The sequence below is a fragment of the Protopterus annectens genome, chromosome 6.part0 (genome assembly GCF_019279795.1).
Source record: "Protopterus annectens isolate FY-2018-M chromosome 6.part0, PAN1.0, whole genome shotgun sequence".
Taxonomy (NCBI): domain Eukaryota; kingdom Metazoa; phylum Chordata; order Ceratodontiformes; family Protopteridae; genus Protopterus; species Protopterus annectens.
In genome coordinates, this window is record NC_056737.1 from 241,195,596 (window position 1) to 241,210,973 (window position 15,378).

Genomic DNA, 15,378 nt, shown 5'->3' on the forward strand with positions numbered 1-15,378 from the left:
AAGGCAAATGTAAGGATGACAAATCACCTGAGGACAGCAAACAGGCAAATCAAAATGGAAGCTAGCAGAAAAGGTCAAAAAGTGGAATAAAGACATTTTACATATATTGCATAAAGGTGATAGGGATGTATAAACCTAGCTGTCTAAATAAGGGTGGAAACAAGAAAAGCAGGGAGATTGAATTAAACTTGGCCTGGGGTTCTTAAAGGAAAGATAACGCAGGGTAATATGCTTCAGTGAAACAGTGCAGAGATGGGAGAGCAGTGAATACATACCATGATAAAGTGGGAGGAGAGAGAGAAGAAAATTGTTTCCCCAGTAGAGGATATGGCAAAGGAGTCAAACAGAATGTCTCACAGATTGTTCAGAGGTCTGATAAGTGTGCATAAATCTTTATCAGACCATTAGCTACTGCAAAGGGGCTTTAGGACCAGGGAGAGCAGGAGCAATTATGAGAAGTTGTAGCTAGTTAACTTAATAGCAGTGTCACAAGAAATTCATTGACAGAATCCCAGGGGAAAAGACAGGTAACTTTCCTTGAAGAAAACATTTTCCAGGACAAAATCCAAGAAAGTTTCATTGTTGTAAGAAGTTATGAACTGAACCCTATCCAGTTTTGCAAATGGATTAAAAGAGAGCTTGATACAGGAGATGCAGTAGACATAATCCGTCTGTACTTCAGGAAGGCTTTAAATTGGTTCTTCAAAGTTGAATACCAAGAAAACTGCAAAAGCTGAAGGCTATGGTCAAACCTGCAGGACAGGATATGACATTTTTGGATGGAAGGACATTGCAGCCCTAGTCAGATGGAAATAGCAGGAGCAAACAGAATCTTAAGGTGCATGGTCAGTGTGATAAATGAAGTAATACTCACATTCTTTCATGCTATGGTCTGGCCATACCCTGAGTACCACACACAGTTATGAAAGCTCCATAGGGAGAAGGACATCAGGCTGCTGGAAAGAGTATAGGGAAAAAGCCACTACAAGTACATGTGGCATGTGGAACGGATAGGACAGGATAAAATACCTGGAGCTCTTCTCACTAGGGACCAGAAAAAAAACAGAGGGTAAACATATGATTGTATAAGATCATTTATGGGAGATGTTAGGAGGAAATTTTAACAAGAATGATGAGGAATGAGTGAACACAGGCAGCAGCTTGTAAGAGTCCACCAGTGCTCCTTCACTGAGAAGGATGTGGACCTCTTGAATGAGCTACCGGAATAGATGGCGGTAAAGGAATCAGTGAAGGCATTTAGGATGGTATCTTGTGTGGCACATTTAGCTATTGCCAAAAAGGTACTAATACCAAAACTAGAACACAGGCTATCTATGCTGTGCCTACATTCTGCCCAAATACACCAAAACTGCAACTCATTAAAAATAAAATATTCATATTTGTTCTACAGGCAGTCAGCAGTACACATTACTATGATCTTTTAAATCAAGTTAAATGACTTCCCATAACAGAAAGACAGAGCAATCTCTACATGCTAATTTGACTTACAAAATTCTTCGGACTGGTTAATCACAACTGAAAACTCTACTAGCGAGGGATGTTTGTTACCCACTAAAAAGCACACAGGATGAGTCTTGAACACTCACCCACTCAAGGTTTTAGAATGCATTGGTTAAAAAAGCCTTCTCCAGATAGGGTCCTGCCACATGGAATAACCTTCCTAGTTAGGTAAAAAGCAACCAAAGTCTACAGTCCTTCAAAGTTGCATTAAGTGAACATTTATACAATGAACAAAAAACTAAATCCAAGACAAGAAACATGGTGTAAAAATCCATGAAGTTTAGTAAAAACTATAAAAACGGTGAGCGCTTTTGCAATCTAATGATTGCTTCTTCAGACCATACAATACAAGATTATTTCAGCTCATCTTATGGAGCATACAATTAACAGCTGTAATTCCGTATCCAATCAGAGAAGAAGATTAATTAGACAAATAACAAGCTTCATAACACCATAGATTATCCTATCAAAAATGCTTATTATCAAGCTTGACATTTACTTCTTTGTCCTTCTATTCTTTAAATCTTTCTATTTTTTAAAACAGGTTTCAGTGAAATATAATCATTAAGCCCCAAGCCTCTATGTGCAGCTAATGTAAAAATCCACCTTACTTCCTTTTGTTCTGTTTTATTAATCAAGTCACCCTCCCTACTACTTAAACTAACTACTTCTAAAACTAGAAACTTAAAAATGTGGTCTGGCCGTTTTTCCATGATGTGTTTACCTATATCACTTTATTGTAGCCCCTTACGGGCACAATAATAATGATCTCTAATTGTCTCACATAGTCGTCTATTTATTTTTCCTATATAGAACATACCACAGACTATGCAATATGCTAACTAAATCAAATTCTTAGTATTGCAATGAGCTGAAACCCTAAAAGTGTATTTGTTATTCATTTCTGGATGTACAAAACCATTAGAGTCATCTATAAAAGCACAGCAAGCACAGCTATTGCATGTCCGTGCCACTCTATTATATTCCAATATTTTTTCCATCCTTCCACTGGTAGGATAGCATAGTCTACGTTGTAATGATTTTTTTATTTTTATGGACAAGAGTAGGCTTATCACCTACTATCTCCTTTATTTACTTGTCAATGCCTAAAATATGCCAATTATCCATAATTATGTTCCTAAGTCATTTACTGTCAGTGGAATAGGTCATAGTATACATCATTTTTATATTTATCCCTTTCATTTGTTTCTGTTGGGGGGGTTATATGTGAAAAATAAGGTTAGCCTTTCCCTTTTCTAACAACTCTAGCTTCATCACATGCTATTCCTACTTTTTTATTAGTATATCTTCTTTTGGTGAATTCTGTGCTAATCTGGTCAAGAGTTCTCCCGAAATCCACATTTCTATCATTAAGTATTGAGGCTCTTAAAGTTTGTCCTTTAACTATATTTGGAAAGATATGTTATGGGTGCGTACTAGTTCGATGAAGGCGTGCATTACAATAGCATTCCTTCTTATATATATTTCTATGTAACACGCCCTTTTCATCCTTGCTAATTAAAACATCCAAATATTCCAAATTCTCGTATGAATACTTAATCGTAAACTTAAGAAAATTGCTCATCCTATTTAAATAGAGTAGAAATTGTTGTAGTGTTTGTAGATCTCTCCTCCAAAGGATAAACAAATCATCTAGAGGATTAGGTGAATAAGACGCTATCTTAATGCATTTCTAGAGAAGAGGGTGACTTGATTAATGAAAGAGAACGAAAGGAAGTAAGGTGGATTTTTACATTAGCTGCACATAGAGGCTTGGGGGCTTAATGATTATATTTCACTGAAACCTGTTTTAAAAAATAGAAAGATTTAAAAAATAGAAGGACAAAGAAGTAAATGTCAAGCTTGATAATAGGCATTTTTGATAGGATAATCTATGGTGTTATGAAGCTTGTTATTTGTCTAATTAATCGTCTTCTTTGATTGGATATGGAATTACAGCTGTTAATTGTATGCTCCATAAGAAGAGCTGAAATAATCTTGTATTGTATGGTCTGAAGAAGCAATCATTAGATTGCGAAAGTGCTCACCGTTTTTATAGTTTTCATTAAAGTTCGTGAATTTTTACTGCCGTGTTTCTTGTTTTGGATTTAGTTTTTTGTTTGTTGTGCTCGTTTATATTCCATACAAGTTACCTGACGATGTACTCTTTTTCTTGATTTTACAATGAAGCTTAACTGTATTTGTTTCCAGGAAGCAGATAAAACTTTTTATTTCACTGGGTACAGTTTATCACTGTTCCATTTCTCATTTATTGTTCTTGATTCTCAGCTACATCCCCAGTGCTGTTACTTAGACTGTTTCCTTCCAAAAGACACACACACACACACACACACACACACACACACACACATATATATATATATATATATATATATATATATATATATATATATATATATATATATATATATATGTGTGTGTGTGTGTGTGTAAAACGATTCTGTTGACATTTGTACTTTTCATCTGATGCATTGTACTACATTATTATTCCCTTTTATGTTGTGCATGTGAGTATTTTACACTGTTAATATTTTATATCTCTAATGATTATATATTACTTTGATATATTTACACCTACCTGGTTAACAAACTGCAAATAAAGAAATGGTATTTGAAAAGAGGAGAATAAGAAAAGGGAGGGATGGTGAGATGATAGAATGTTAAATACGGTTAAACAGCAAACTAAACAGGCTAGCTGTTTAACTCTACCAGCAAATAAATGCAGTGTAAGAAGTACTTCATTCATAGAACAACTTTCCTGAGTAATAGCTGGTTCAAAAGTGGAGTTAAGAATTCTGAGTGCATGAAAGTGGCATCAGCCAGGAGAAAGAGACTGTACTGGATGAAAGGTGATTCCAGTAGGCAGACAAATTAGTAGTTTTTATTGGATATCAAATTATGTGTATAGTTCAGACCTCTTGGTATCTTATTTAACAACCTGTGATTACTAGTGGGGTTTCCTGTGTACCATTTATTAATTGTTATGTTTCATTTCCCTTTTACAGGATTCTGCAGCTTGTCAGGCTTTGTCAGAGATGTCATGATGTCATTGATTCTGATGAAAAATTAAGGCAAACAGAAAAATGATTTTATACATCACACTGTACCAATATAAACTGATTAAAATATTAAGACTTTGTAATTTCAATAAGTGTATGCAAATCCAGTAATAGGTATCAGACAGCTTTTTTTTTTTCTAGGACCTTAGTCACAGGGAACAATGTGGCAACATAACCAATAAACTTTCACATTAATGAAAAAGAACAATATGTCAGTAGCAGAGCTGCTGGCTGATTCTTTTACTTCTAGTATCTGCCTTGTACTTGGTAATGACTGCCTTTTTTGCAATGTTTTTATAGCAGAATGTATTTTAACATTGCTTATTCACTGCAGTATCTGTTTACTGCTCTTGCAGTAATACGATTTAACCGCTCCAGGATACCTTATAAAAGGCTTTTCAAAGTAGACACAGTTCTGCTGTTTAATTTAACTCTAGCTTTTTGTGAAACCAAAACAAATTTGTGTTTTTCTAATCATCTTGAGTGTTACTAATCTCTCTTCCTTTCTCCTCTTCCAAACTGCTTAACTACAGGAAATATATAAGGTCAGCTTCCAGATAGGAGTTTGGAACACTTTGCCTTTAAGATGGGTTTGCAGTCAGCAGCTGGAAAGCTTTTCTCAAAATATCTGACATCACTTTTGGAACATTTGCAGGAAGATGGGACTTTTGCCATATATGGAATTCTGATGAGGCCTGTACCTTTCCCTCTTAGTGCAAAGAGGGCTGGCCCAGAGTGCTGTGCCCTTACCTTAGATGGCCAGGAAAACCTGACTTGGGAAGTGGAAAGCATTATTTAGAGCTTTAGTGCTACATACTTTTAAAGTATAAACTTGTAGGGAGACCTGAGTAAGTAATCTCTGGAATGCGTTTCTTCATAGTTGTGCTTTGTTTCCAGGGGAAAAAAAGCACCAGAGAAAAATCATGATGGGGAGAATGTCATTGCCAGATTAGTTATTTAAAAGGACATAATGACTGCATTATAAAGTCACACATTCCACAAAGACTAGCTGTATATATAAAAAAAATAAATGATTTATTTGACTAAAAGCAGTTGCTTTTCTTAAAAGAAAACCCACCTAACAGCTTATTTTGTATAGTTCCCAGCTAAAAAAATTATATTACAAAATCCATGACCCCTGAAATTCTTTGAAACCATATGTGCAGATTTTTTTTCTGTAGAATTTTTGTTCTGTCTCAGACTATACTACTGTCTTAGGACACATTTTTCCTGGATTTTTTTAAGCTGTCAAGTTTGGATAGAAATAGTCTCTGCCTCCTATCTCAAACACACATCATTTTTTGCTGAATATACGTCATTAATGGCATCACAGATTTTGCTGGATATATGTTATTAATGACATTACAGATTTTGGCCCACAGGGGCATTGCATTCTTCCAAAAAAGTGAATAAGCAGTGTCCCAGTAACAAATCTGTACAAAGTACCCTATAATGCAGGCAATCTAATTATTCTTAGTATTTAGCTAAGGAAAAAGTTACAGATTTGGGGATTTTTCATTTTTCAAAGAGTTTTGAAGTAGAAAGTTAACACAAATCATCTATACAACATTTTACATTGTGCTTATTTTTAAAACTGATACAGTAATATCATTAAAACATAGCCTGCTAGCATGGCTGTAGGCTTATTATTAGCAATATCAGCACCTCAGGTTCAGCAGTCAGCCTGATTCTTCATTAATGTTAGAGCCTCAGCCGTCAGCCTCACTCCTCATGAATACCGTTGCCTCATTTTCAGCAGTTAGCTTCATTCCTCACGAATACCAATGGCTCAGGTTCAGCCGTTAGCCTCACACCTCACAAATGTCAGTGTCTCAGGTTCATTATTCAGTTTCACTCCTTATGTATTGTAGAGCCAGATAAGAGAAGAGAAGAAGGGTAGCTTTGACAAAGATTTTTCGACTGTTTAATGGTGTAGTCTTCATTAGAGCAAATCTAGCACCCCCTTTAGGTTGGGGATACATTACTATGGCATTGACCTACAGACAGAAACGCAATGCATTTCACATTCAACATAACACGCAATGGCTATGCAGGACTGTTACAATGACTTTCCCATATTAAACAAAATGAAGCAGAAAATTCTACCATGTGAGCAAGTCACATTACACTCCAGTAGTTTACCCACATTTTGAATGTTGCCCACATAATCATTAGAAACTAAATCATTTATCTTTCTTCTAAATGACTTGGGGCACTGGAAAATGAAGGAAGTTTACTACTGACAAAGACAATTTCAGTTTTGGTGTTAAATTTCAAATGATCATACATCTGTCTGTGTGGGTGGGCAATAAAATTAAGCAATCAAATATGGAAGACTTGGGGTGTTGGACATGCAGCACTTTAACTCATTTGGTATAAGGAAAAGGGAAAAACAGTAAAAAGATCATCAACATCCTTTAAATGAGTCTACATGGGTTTGGTAAGACAGTATTTTTTGTGTTAAAATATCAGTACAGTAATGGGATCAGATAGTGACAGCAACCAACATCAAAACACACCTCAGAGTGCAATCCCCTGAAAAATAAACCTATGAACCCACAACCTGTGTTACATATATTAAGGAGTGATCCAACGTCATGTGTGAGAAATGCTCTGAGGGATATCATCAACCTGTCATGCAGCAAGGAGACAGTGGAGTTATATCATATACGGGGGTAAAGCCCCCCCTGCACGGAGGAAGGGGAAAGCTTTTCCACGTCAGAAAAACACAAGATTTATGGCTGCATGTAGATGGCGTTTTGAACTTTACTTGTTGTCAATGTGACTTTCCCACTGATTTCATTTGCACTTGTGCCTTAAACCAACATATTATATATGTCTGTCATGTGCCACAATAATGTATTATAACTGGGGATGCCATTAACTTAGTGGATTAGACAGTACTGGGAATAGTGGGGGTTCACTGCAGAGCCCAGCAGCACTGAAATTTGAGTGAACAGACCTGACTGAGGTCTAAGGGAACATGGTATTGCCTAGTCTATGTATTACACTGCTACTTATTTAGAGAACTTTATTCATTTTTTGGAATGGTGGAAGCACTTTTTTTTTCAGAACTGAACATTCTACCTTCAATCTTGGAATGTTTCATACCATCTTCAAGTGTACTTATCAATGAAATGTTTCGTGTCATTTGTCAAGCTTTCAAGAGGAAAAAATAATTTGCTCTGGACAAACATTTGATACAGAACTGAAGAAAAAAGAAGGTACAAAAGTTTGCTTGATGATTTCAAATATCTGTATAGCACACCATGGTCTAGTATGCATTAAAGTGCTATAACTGCTGTCTTCATATTTTTGCTAAAAGTTAGTTATTAATTGCAATAATATCATTAGTTTTTTATGATAAATGAGCTCCAGATTTGCTGACTCTATTCCATGAGTGATTATGCCATTACTGTGACCCAGATGACCTGGGTTTGTTTAGCTTCCCAGGCACGGGTGCAGATGTCACCAACTCACTCATCTTTAGAGGAGGGAGACAGCTGGTGCCCCTCCCATTGTATTCACTGCACCACTGGGATCTAATAGAGGATGAGGGTGACAGCAGGCATTGCAAAGGGCCTTGGATATGACTGTCCTCTAAACAGCTTATCTGCATGCTGTAGTTAGGATTTTGCTCATGCTCAGTAGTATAAATGCATCATTAGACCAGTAACGTTGAGCACAAATATCTAGTTACTGCAGGGTACTGTGGGTTAGACAAAGACTATGACCATGTGTTTTCTGCCTGGATAATGGACCCATCCATAGTCTGAAACAAGAAATAAAGACAGGATAATCAATGGCTGGCAAGAACAGGGAGAAGAAGTACTTAGAAAAATATGCTGCAGATTTTATTAATACTAGGCATGCTTCTTCACATGCAGAAACTGGCACTGGTTAGACTCTTCATGCATTAAGTCAAATTCCCCTTTTACTGTAATTCTGTAATTTTTGTTACAAACTGGCACCTATGAATTACTTAAAATAAAATGTCTCTCTACTAGAATGTGAGACCCTAGAGTGCAAACTCTAAAACTTCAAAAAGTAAATTGCAACCAAAAAATGCAGAACCTGAAAATTACTATTACACCCTTTATACATTATTTCTTTAGCTGCTGCCATATAATGACTCCAAGATGGTTTTATGTCAGAGTGAAGGGAGTACACTGAGATACCACAACCCACAACTTTGCTCTTGGTATATATTCCTCCACTGAGCTCCACCATTGTGTTACTGATGTGCATATCAAGTCATGTGCACTTTGTGTGTTATGGCGTGGATGGCAACCTTGCATCTTTCTCAAAGTAAGTGAGAAGTCAGGAGGAATGACATTTAAAGTTTTCAATATAATAAGCCCTGAGTTTGGAGAGGGTGTTGTTTGTTGTATGCAAAGCAGATGTCTTGATAAATGATAAGGCATGAGGCTAAAGATTTGCCATTTTGTATCTAGGCATAGTTTATTACAAAAACGCCATCCTGAAGTGTCTTAAAATACTTATGCAACTGAATAGCTTTCACATTTTTTTTGTTTTTATAACATTTGCTCTTGGTAGAATTTGCAGCTGTTTTTGTGAGAGGTAGTATAGAGAAAAAACAAAAATCCTTAAATCATCTATGTCTTGCAGAAGGTCTGAGAATTTGGAAATGTCCTTTCTTAACTAACTTGGCTTCATGACAGAAATCAGATGCAACAGTAATTGACCCTAAAAAGTTCAATCACAAAACTGCAGTCAGTCATCTAATCATTGAAATAAGAAAGTTCATTTAACACATTGAAAGTGGGGTTTTTTTTGGGGGGGTTCATTTCTTGCACTCACTGATGTGGTCAACTGTGGCCGCCCCACATCCTTGCTACTTACACATCTACAAGATACTGTAATTTCAATATTAGTATATAAATCAAGCCACTCACAGTTTTGTAAACATATTTTTGTTTATTGATCATTACTGTGTCTGATTTCTGCCTGATACCCAATTGACTGTCCCACTTACACCTGTTACCATCTGAAAGTTGGACAATATGAAATGCCTGTATACTTGCCTAAGACAAACTTTAGCCCTGTTTTATGCTAAGTACTATGAAAGCTGTAATGGGGTAGTTTGGTAGTGGCACTCCTTTAAAAACTGAGGAAAGGAGGTTCCAAGTAATGTGATAATCATGGGGGAGAGGCTATAAAAAGGCAGATATTTTATTTCTGCCATGGGGGGGCATGAAATCAGAACTTTTGAATCATAAATGCTGTTGTCAAGTTTTGCAATGTTTCCAGTCCAAATCTCCCAAACTTTGTAGAGGTTATCATTGTGTTGTCTAGAAACTTTTTGCAGTTACTGCCCACAGATGACTTTCAGGGATAGCTTCTGGATTTTTCTTAATTATATATAGTTTGGTGGGTTTGAAAGGTGTCTAGTCACACACTGGACTGATGGGAAGAATTTGAGGGCACTGATTCACCTAAAGTGAGGTAGGTATATGCTTTGCCATGTAATGTTCTGTAGTTTATCTCCAACAGCTTATTTACTGGCATGTGTTATATGTCTAAGCAGTGGGGGAGGGTAAAGCTTCAAGCTTAAAGCAAGAGGAGAGCAGAGTTATCTTTTCAGATCTACAGAAGCCTAGTTCAGTGGAAGACATTTTGTCCTGCAGTCACTGATCTTCAGACCTGATACAGAGTAAAATGACAAGATGTGTGTAGCAGTGGTATCTCTGACAGGATCTTTGGGACACTGGAAGCAATTGTCAGGGAACATGAAGATTTTCAGTGAAACCTCCAGAAAGTTCCATCTATTTATAGCAGAGGAGCTCCTAAATCATTGATAAAGATGTTCAATTGCCAAAAGAAATAGAGATGTTGATGGTACCATCCCTTTCTTGTTCATTTACGTAGCTGAAATGGTAGAGGGATACCAGTCAGTTTGAGCAGTGGTAACTTGACTGATTTTCAGTATTTTTATAGCCTTTATAGCAGTTTTCATAAAACCAAAAAAATCAGATGACTCCCACAGATAAACCCATACTTTGGAGTTAAATTCCTTATCAAAATTCACTAGGACAGTTGTACTTCCAGGCAGATCACTTTTGCTGACTTGAATGCGTTTATATTATCTTGTCGAATGATGTGTTCAGTGTCTTCATCGACAAGTAAACAGTGAACTCTGTAATCGCCGAATGGCCACATCAGTGACTTTTCTACCAGGGGAAAAAAGTGCTTGGCCATCATCGGGGATTTGCCCTTTTCTCCACTGTAGTGTGATTTCAGAGTTGGTATATTTAGTTGGGGGGCACAGCCCCTGCACTGGGGGGTGTAGGGGGGCAAAGCCCCTCGTTATGTAGCGTTTGAACCTTTGTTTTTTGTTTATTGGGTCAAGTGCTTTCTTCCCCTGGGAAAAAAGATGCTGATGTGGCTGTTCGGTGATTACAGAGTTTGCTGTTTACTTGTCGATGAGGGCGTGTTCACTAAACACGTCTTTTGACAAGATAATATAGACCTGACTTGAATAATATTAATAAATGATTTCAGCATTTTGCACCCACAGTGCTGGATCAGTGCCCTAATTCTGAAAATATGTAACACAGGATGTGGGTTCATGCATTTATTTTTCAGGGGGTTGCAACCTGAGGTCTGTTGGGATGTTGGTTGCTCCCATTACAGTACTATTAGATTTCAAGTAGCGAAACTGCATGGGAATAAAGGAATTCCTTAAAGCCCTGATAAGATATCCATGATTCCCATATAAAACCTGCCTGGTTGTGGTATGTGTGGTAGGCAAGAGTGTTTTGAAGCCTAACTGATAAGATTTGTGTGTTTGGTTTTAGCCTCACTGTTTATAACAGAAATTAGCCTAATTTCAATAGCAGAGAGGGGTCTTTTCTTGCTTTAGGCAGCACCACAATACAGGGCAATTTTTAGCAAAGGAGAGGTGTCCTCAGTATCAAACATGTTTTGAGGCAGGTGAGAGGAAATAAATTAGTTTTTTTTTCTATCCCACCCTTAAAAACAACTGACAAAGGGTTTATCATTATGGGTATGCTTAACAGCATGTATGACCTCTTCTTTACCAATAAAAGTTGACATTCTTTTCACATCTTCTGGTTTCAAGTGGGGCAACTGGAGAATTGAGGAAATACTTAAAGCTTTGGTAAGCTATCCATCCATGCTTTATGAGTCATGAGGTCACATCTGACTCCTATAGTAACCCTGTAAACAGCTGCCACAATCCACACAGTTAACTAGGCAAGAAGAGAACAGAAGTAGATTGCCAGGCCTTTGCTTCCATCTCTCTCTGTCTCTCTCTCACACACACACACACACACACACACACACACACACACACACACACACACACATATACACACACACACACACACACACACACACACACACACACACACACACACACATCTAGAGATAATTTAGAGTCACCAGTTCACCTACCGCATGTCTTTGGGATATAGGATGGTGCAGTGGTGCAGTGGTAGCATTGTCGCCTCATAACAAGAGGTTCTTCGGTTTGATTCTTGGCTGGGGTGCCTTCTGTGTGGGGTCTGCATGTCTTCTCTGTGTTTGTGTGGGTTTCCTCTGGGTGCTCCAGTTTCCTCCCACATTACAAAGACATGCGTCTGGAGCATTTCTCCCTGGGCCTCTGCTGAAACTTGGCTTGTTCCAAGTTGGATTTTCCCGGTTAACAAATGTAAAAAAAATAAGAACAAACTTGAGTAAACAGAGAAAAGTCGCATGAATACAGGGAAGACATGCAGACTCTGCATAGAAGGTACCCCAACTGAGAAGTGAACTGGTGAACCTATTGCTGTAAAGCAACAGTGGTACTTACTGTACCAGTGATCTTACTCACTCTACAGTACCACTGTGCCACCCTTGTAATAGCTGTAATAGCCATATTTGTATGATGTTCTCCAAGTCCATTTTTTTGTTTCCCAGGATCTTACCTATTGGCTCAACTACTGCTACCCAACCGGCCCATTTGTTCTGCAGTCAAGGGAGTTGGGCATTCATGGTCTAGATGAGAGCCTTACAAACCATGAATTTTCACCAGGCAATCCCTATCAGTCTTTCTGTTCCCTTGTGAAAGTCAGGTGGTAGGGAGTAATGCAGCTTGCTGGTCCTAGGGTTGGCCTACTTTCTCCACATTGGGAATACTCCCATGACTGAATGGCTCCTCTAAGCCTGTTATTGATGTACTCTAAGGAGAAGCATGTCCCTTGGCATTGCTGGTTCTAACTACCATGTAAGTATGGGCTGGTGTGGTCCGAGTTCTACTAGGTGACACCTAATGCTCCCACTAGGTGTCACCCTTGTAACAGACCAAAGCCATGTCCTTTTCCTTTCCCAGGAAGGGTGAGCCAGCAAATTCCACTCACTCCCATCCTCCCCTGACCACCTCCTTCCGGAGATCAGGCAGTTATCAAACTCAGAGTGCCTGTGTTACAGTCAGGGCTTTACTCCTTTATGCCATGAAACTGGCTTGATGTTCTGCATTTCTCCATCTTTGGCATCACCCTTTACCAAAACATCTAATCCCATTATTTTAGAGCTGTAATCACTGTGAAGCTAGAGTTATCTCTTTCCACCATTACTCACCACCACTGCTGTTTCTGCATCTAAGACTAGAGTTATATTCTGAATTTTTATTTAGTACATGGAATGCTGTGATTATGTTCCACTTTCAGGAAAAAGGCAAACTTATTAAGCACACTTCTGAAATAAAAAAGATGCTTAACAAACTCTATTAAGCACCTTTCAGTTTCTGTTAGACTGTAGTCTCATGCTAGAGCCTAAACAGTAGCCATCACAGACTAGGGTGGGAAGCTCAAACAGCTGTGAAAGCTGTAGTACAGTTTAGGCTGCCACATTTCTTTTTGTATGGTGCAGTGCATTGTGTATAACCACTTTTTAAAGTTGTTACAGAATCAGATACATTTCACTTCTGGCCATAGTCAGAACTGTAAAACATAGACTGCTAGGGGGTTTTCTTTCTCTCCTGTAGTACATTAAAGCATATGCATCTTCAGTTTACTACAAAGACTGATGTCTCCCTGTTAGCAGATTGATCCCTTAGCAACTGGAAGCTTTTAAGATAGAAGCAGCCACAGCAATGGGGTGTAGACTTAGTATTCTCAAGCCAGTGAAGGCAGTCCTCCTGGGCATGTGTGTGGAAGCATGCACATGCAAATGTTATAGTATGCTGTAGGAGGGCCTTGTGATGACATAGGTGTTCACACAGCCACCAGTGATTTTGGATAGGGCCAGCTTTCTCATTGTATGAAATAGCCTATTCTCTTCTCAGCAGTGTACCACTATGTGCTGTCCTTTGAGGGGTACATGTATATGTGCCGCCAAACTCTGAATTCCCCTTGGCTTATTGTGCAATTTGTAGATGGCAATACAGATGCAGTGACAATCAACTAGAGCCAAGGTTTACACCACTGGGTGGCTAGCCCTGATATTTACACCACCGGGTGGCTAGCCCTGCCACCCCGACCCCAGTAAAAATTGGGTTTAGGGGTTATAGATAGATGAATGGATGGAATACAGATGCACTAGACTAAAGCTTGATGGGGTGCAGAACTTAGTGATCCCACTAGGTTTCACCTATGTGGAAACCCAGAACCACTACCCTTCTCCCAGGATAGATGTAGTGACAGTACTTTAAAAGGAAAAGCTAGACACAGGTCACCTCAGAACAGCTAGTGGGCTACTGAGTATAAAGAAAGGTGCTCTAATCTTTTGGGATAGCTGAAGGATTTAAGACCTTTAATTTTCTTGGTTAGAAATCTTTCAGGCATTTCCACTGGAACAATATGCCTGGATTTGTACATACCAAAGGGGGTAATATATTCAGTGATAGGTCTGGTAAGGGAAGAATAAAAGTGTAGGGTGGCTTCTTGGTTGTTGAAGATATTCCTTTAGTAATTAACTGGGTCAGATAGAAGGATTCCTTTCTATTGTGGAAACATGATTGTGACGTCCCTGTTCTGGACCAGTAATTAAGGAGCCTCAGTCCTCACCACTGACACTGGTGAGGGACATTTACTTGGAACAAAGATAAATACACACAGTATTTCCAGATGCTGCCCTGTACCAAGCACAGTTTCCCTTAGGAGCATACAGGGAGCACACTACATCCTGGGTCTGGTTTCCCTCTCTCTATCCAGGTCCCCAAATAAGACTCCCCACTGACACAGCTGTAGAGTTGATTTATCAGCTGAGTGTTTCAAGCTAAGTCCTCCACCACCCTCTCTGTAAAACCAGTGCTGTGAGTTCCTGCTCGAAGTAGCTGACACACACACTCTTTGAAATATGATTTTTCAGACACACACACACACGCACACACACACACACACACACACACACACACACACACACAACACACACACACACACACATACACACACACACACACACACATACACACACACACACACACCTGGGAAAGGCTGGCACAGATTTATCAGTTATGACCCCTATGCCCAGACTATAAGGTAGATACTGCCACCAGAACACTTCAAAGCCAGCTATTCTGAGGCTCTTACAAGGGTACCCAATTATATTGAATAAAATTAATACTAATAAAATGGTAGTATTTGACCAATGCAGCAAGGCTTTCAGAAGTGGCCACAATGTCATCAAACAAATATAAGTACTCTCAAAGGTTAAAATATTCTCTAAAAGACCAGCCATAATGAAAAGTTTAAATATATTTAATAATAAATAATAAAAGAGCATGAAAATACTAAATATCTATTTACAGCAAACA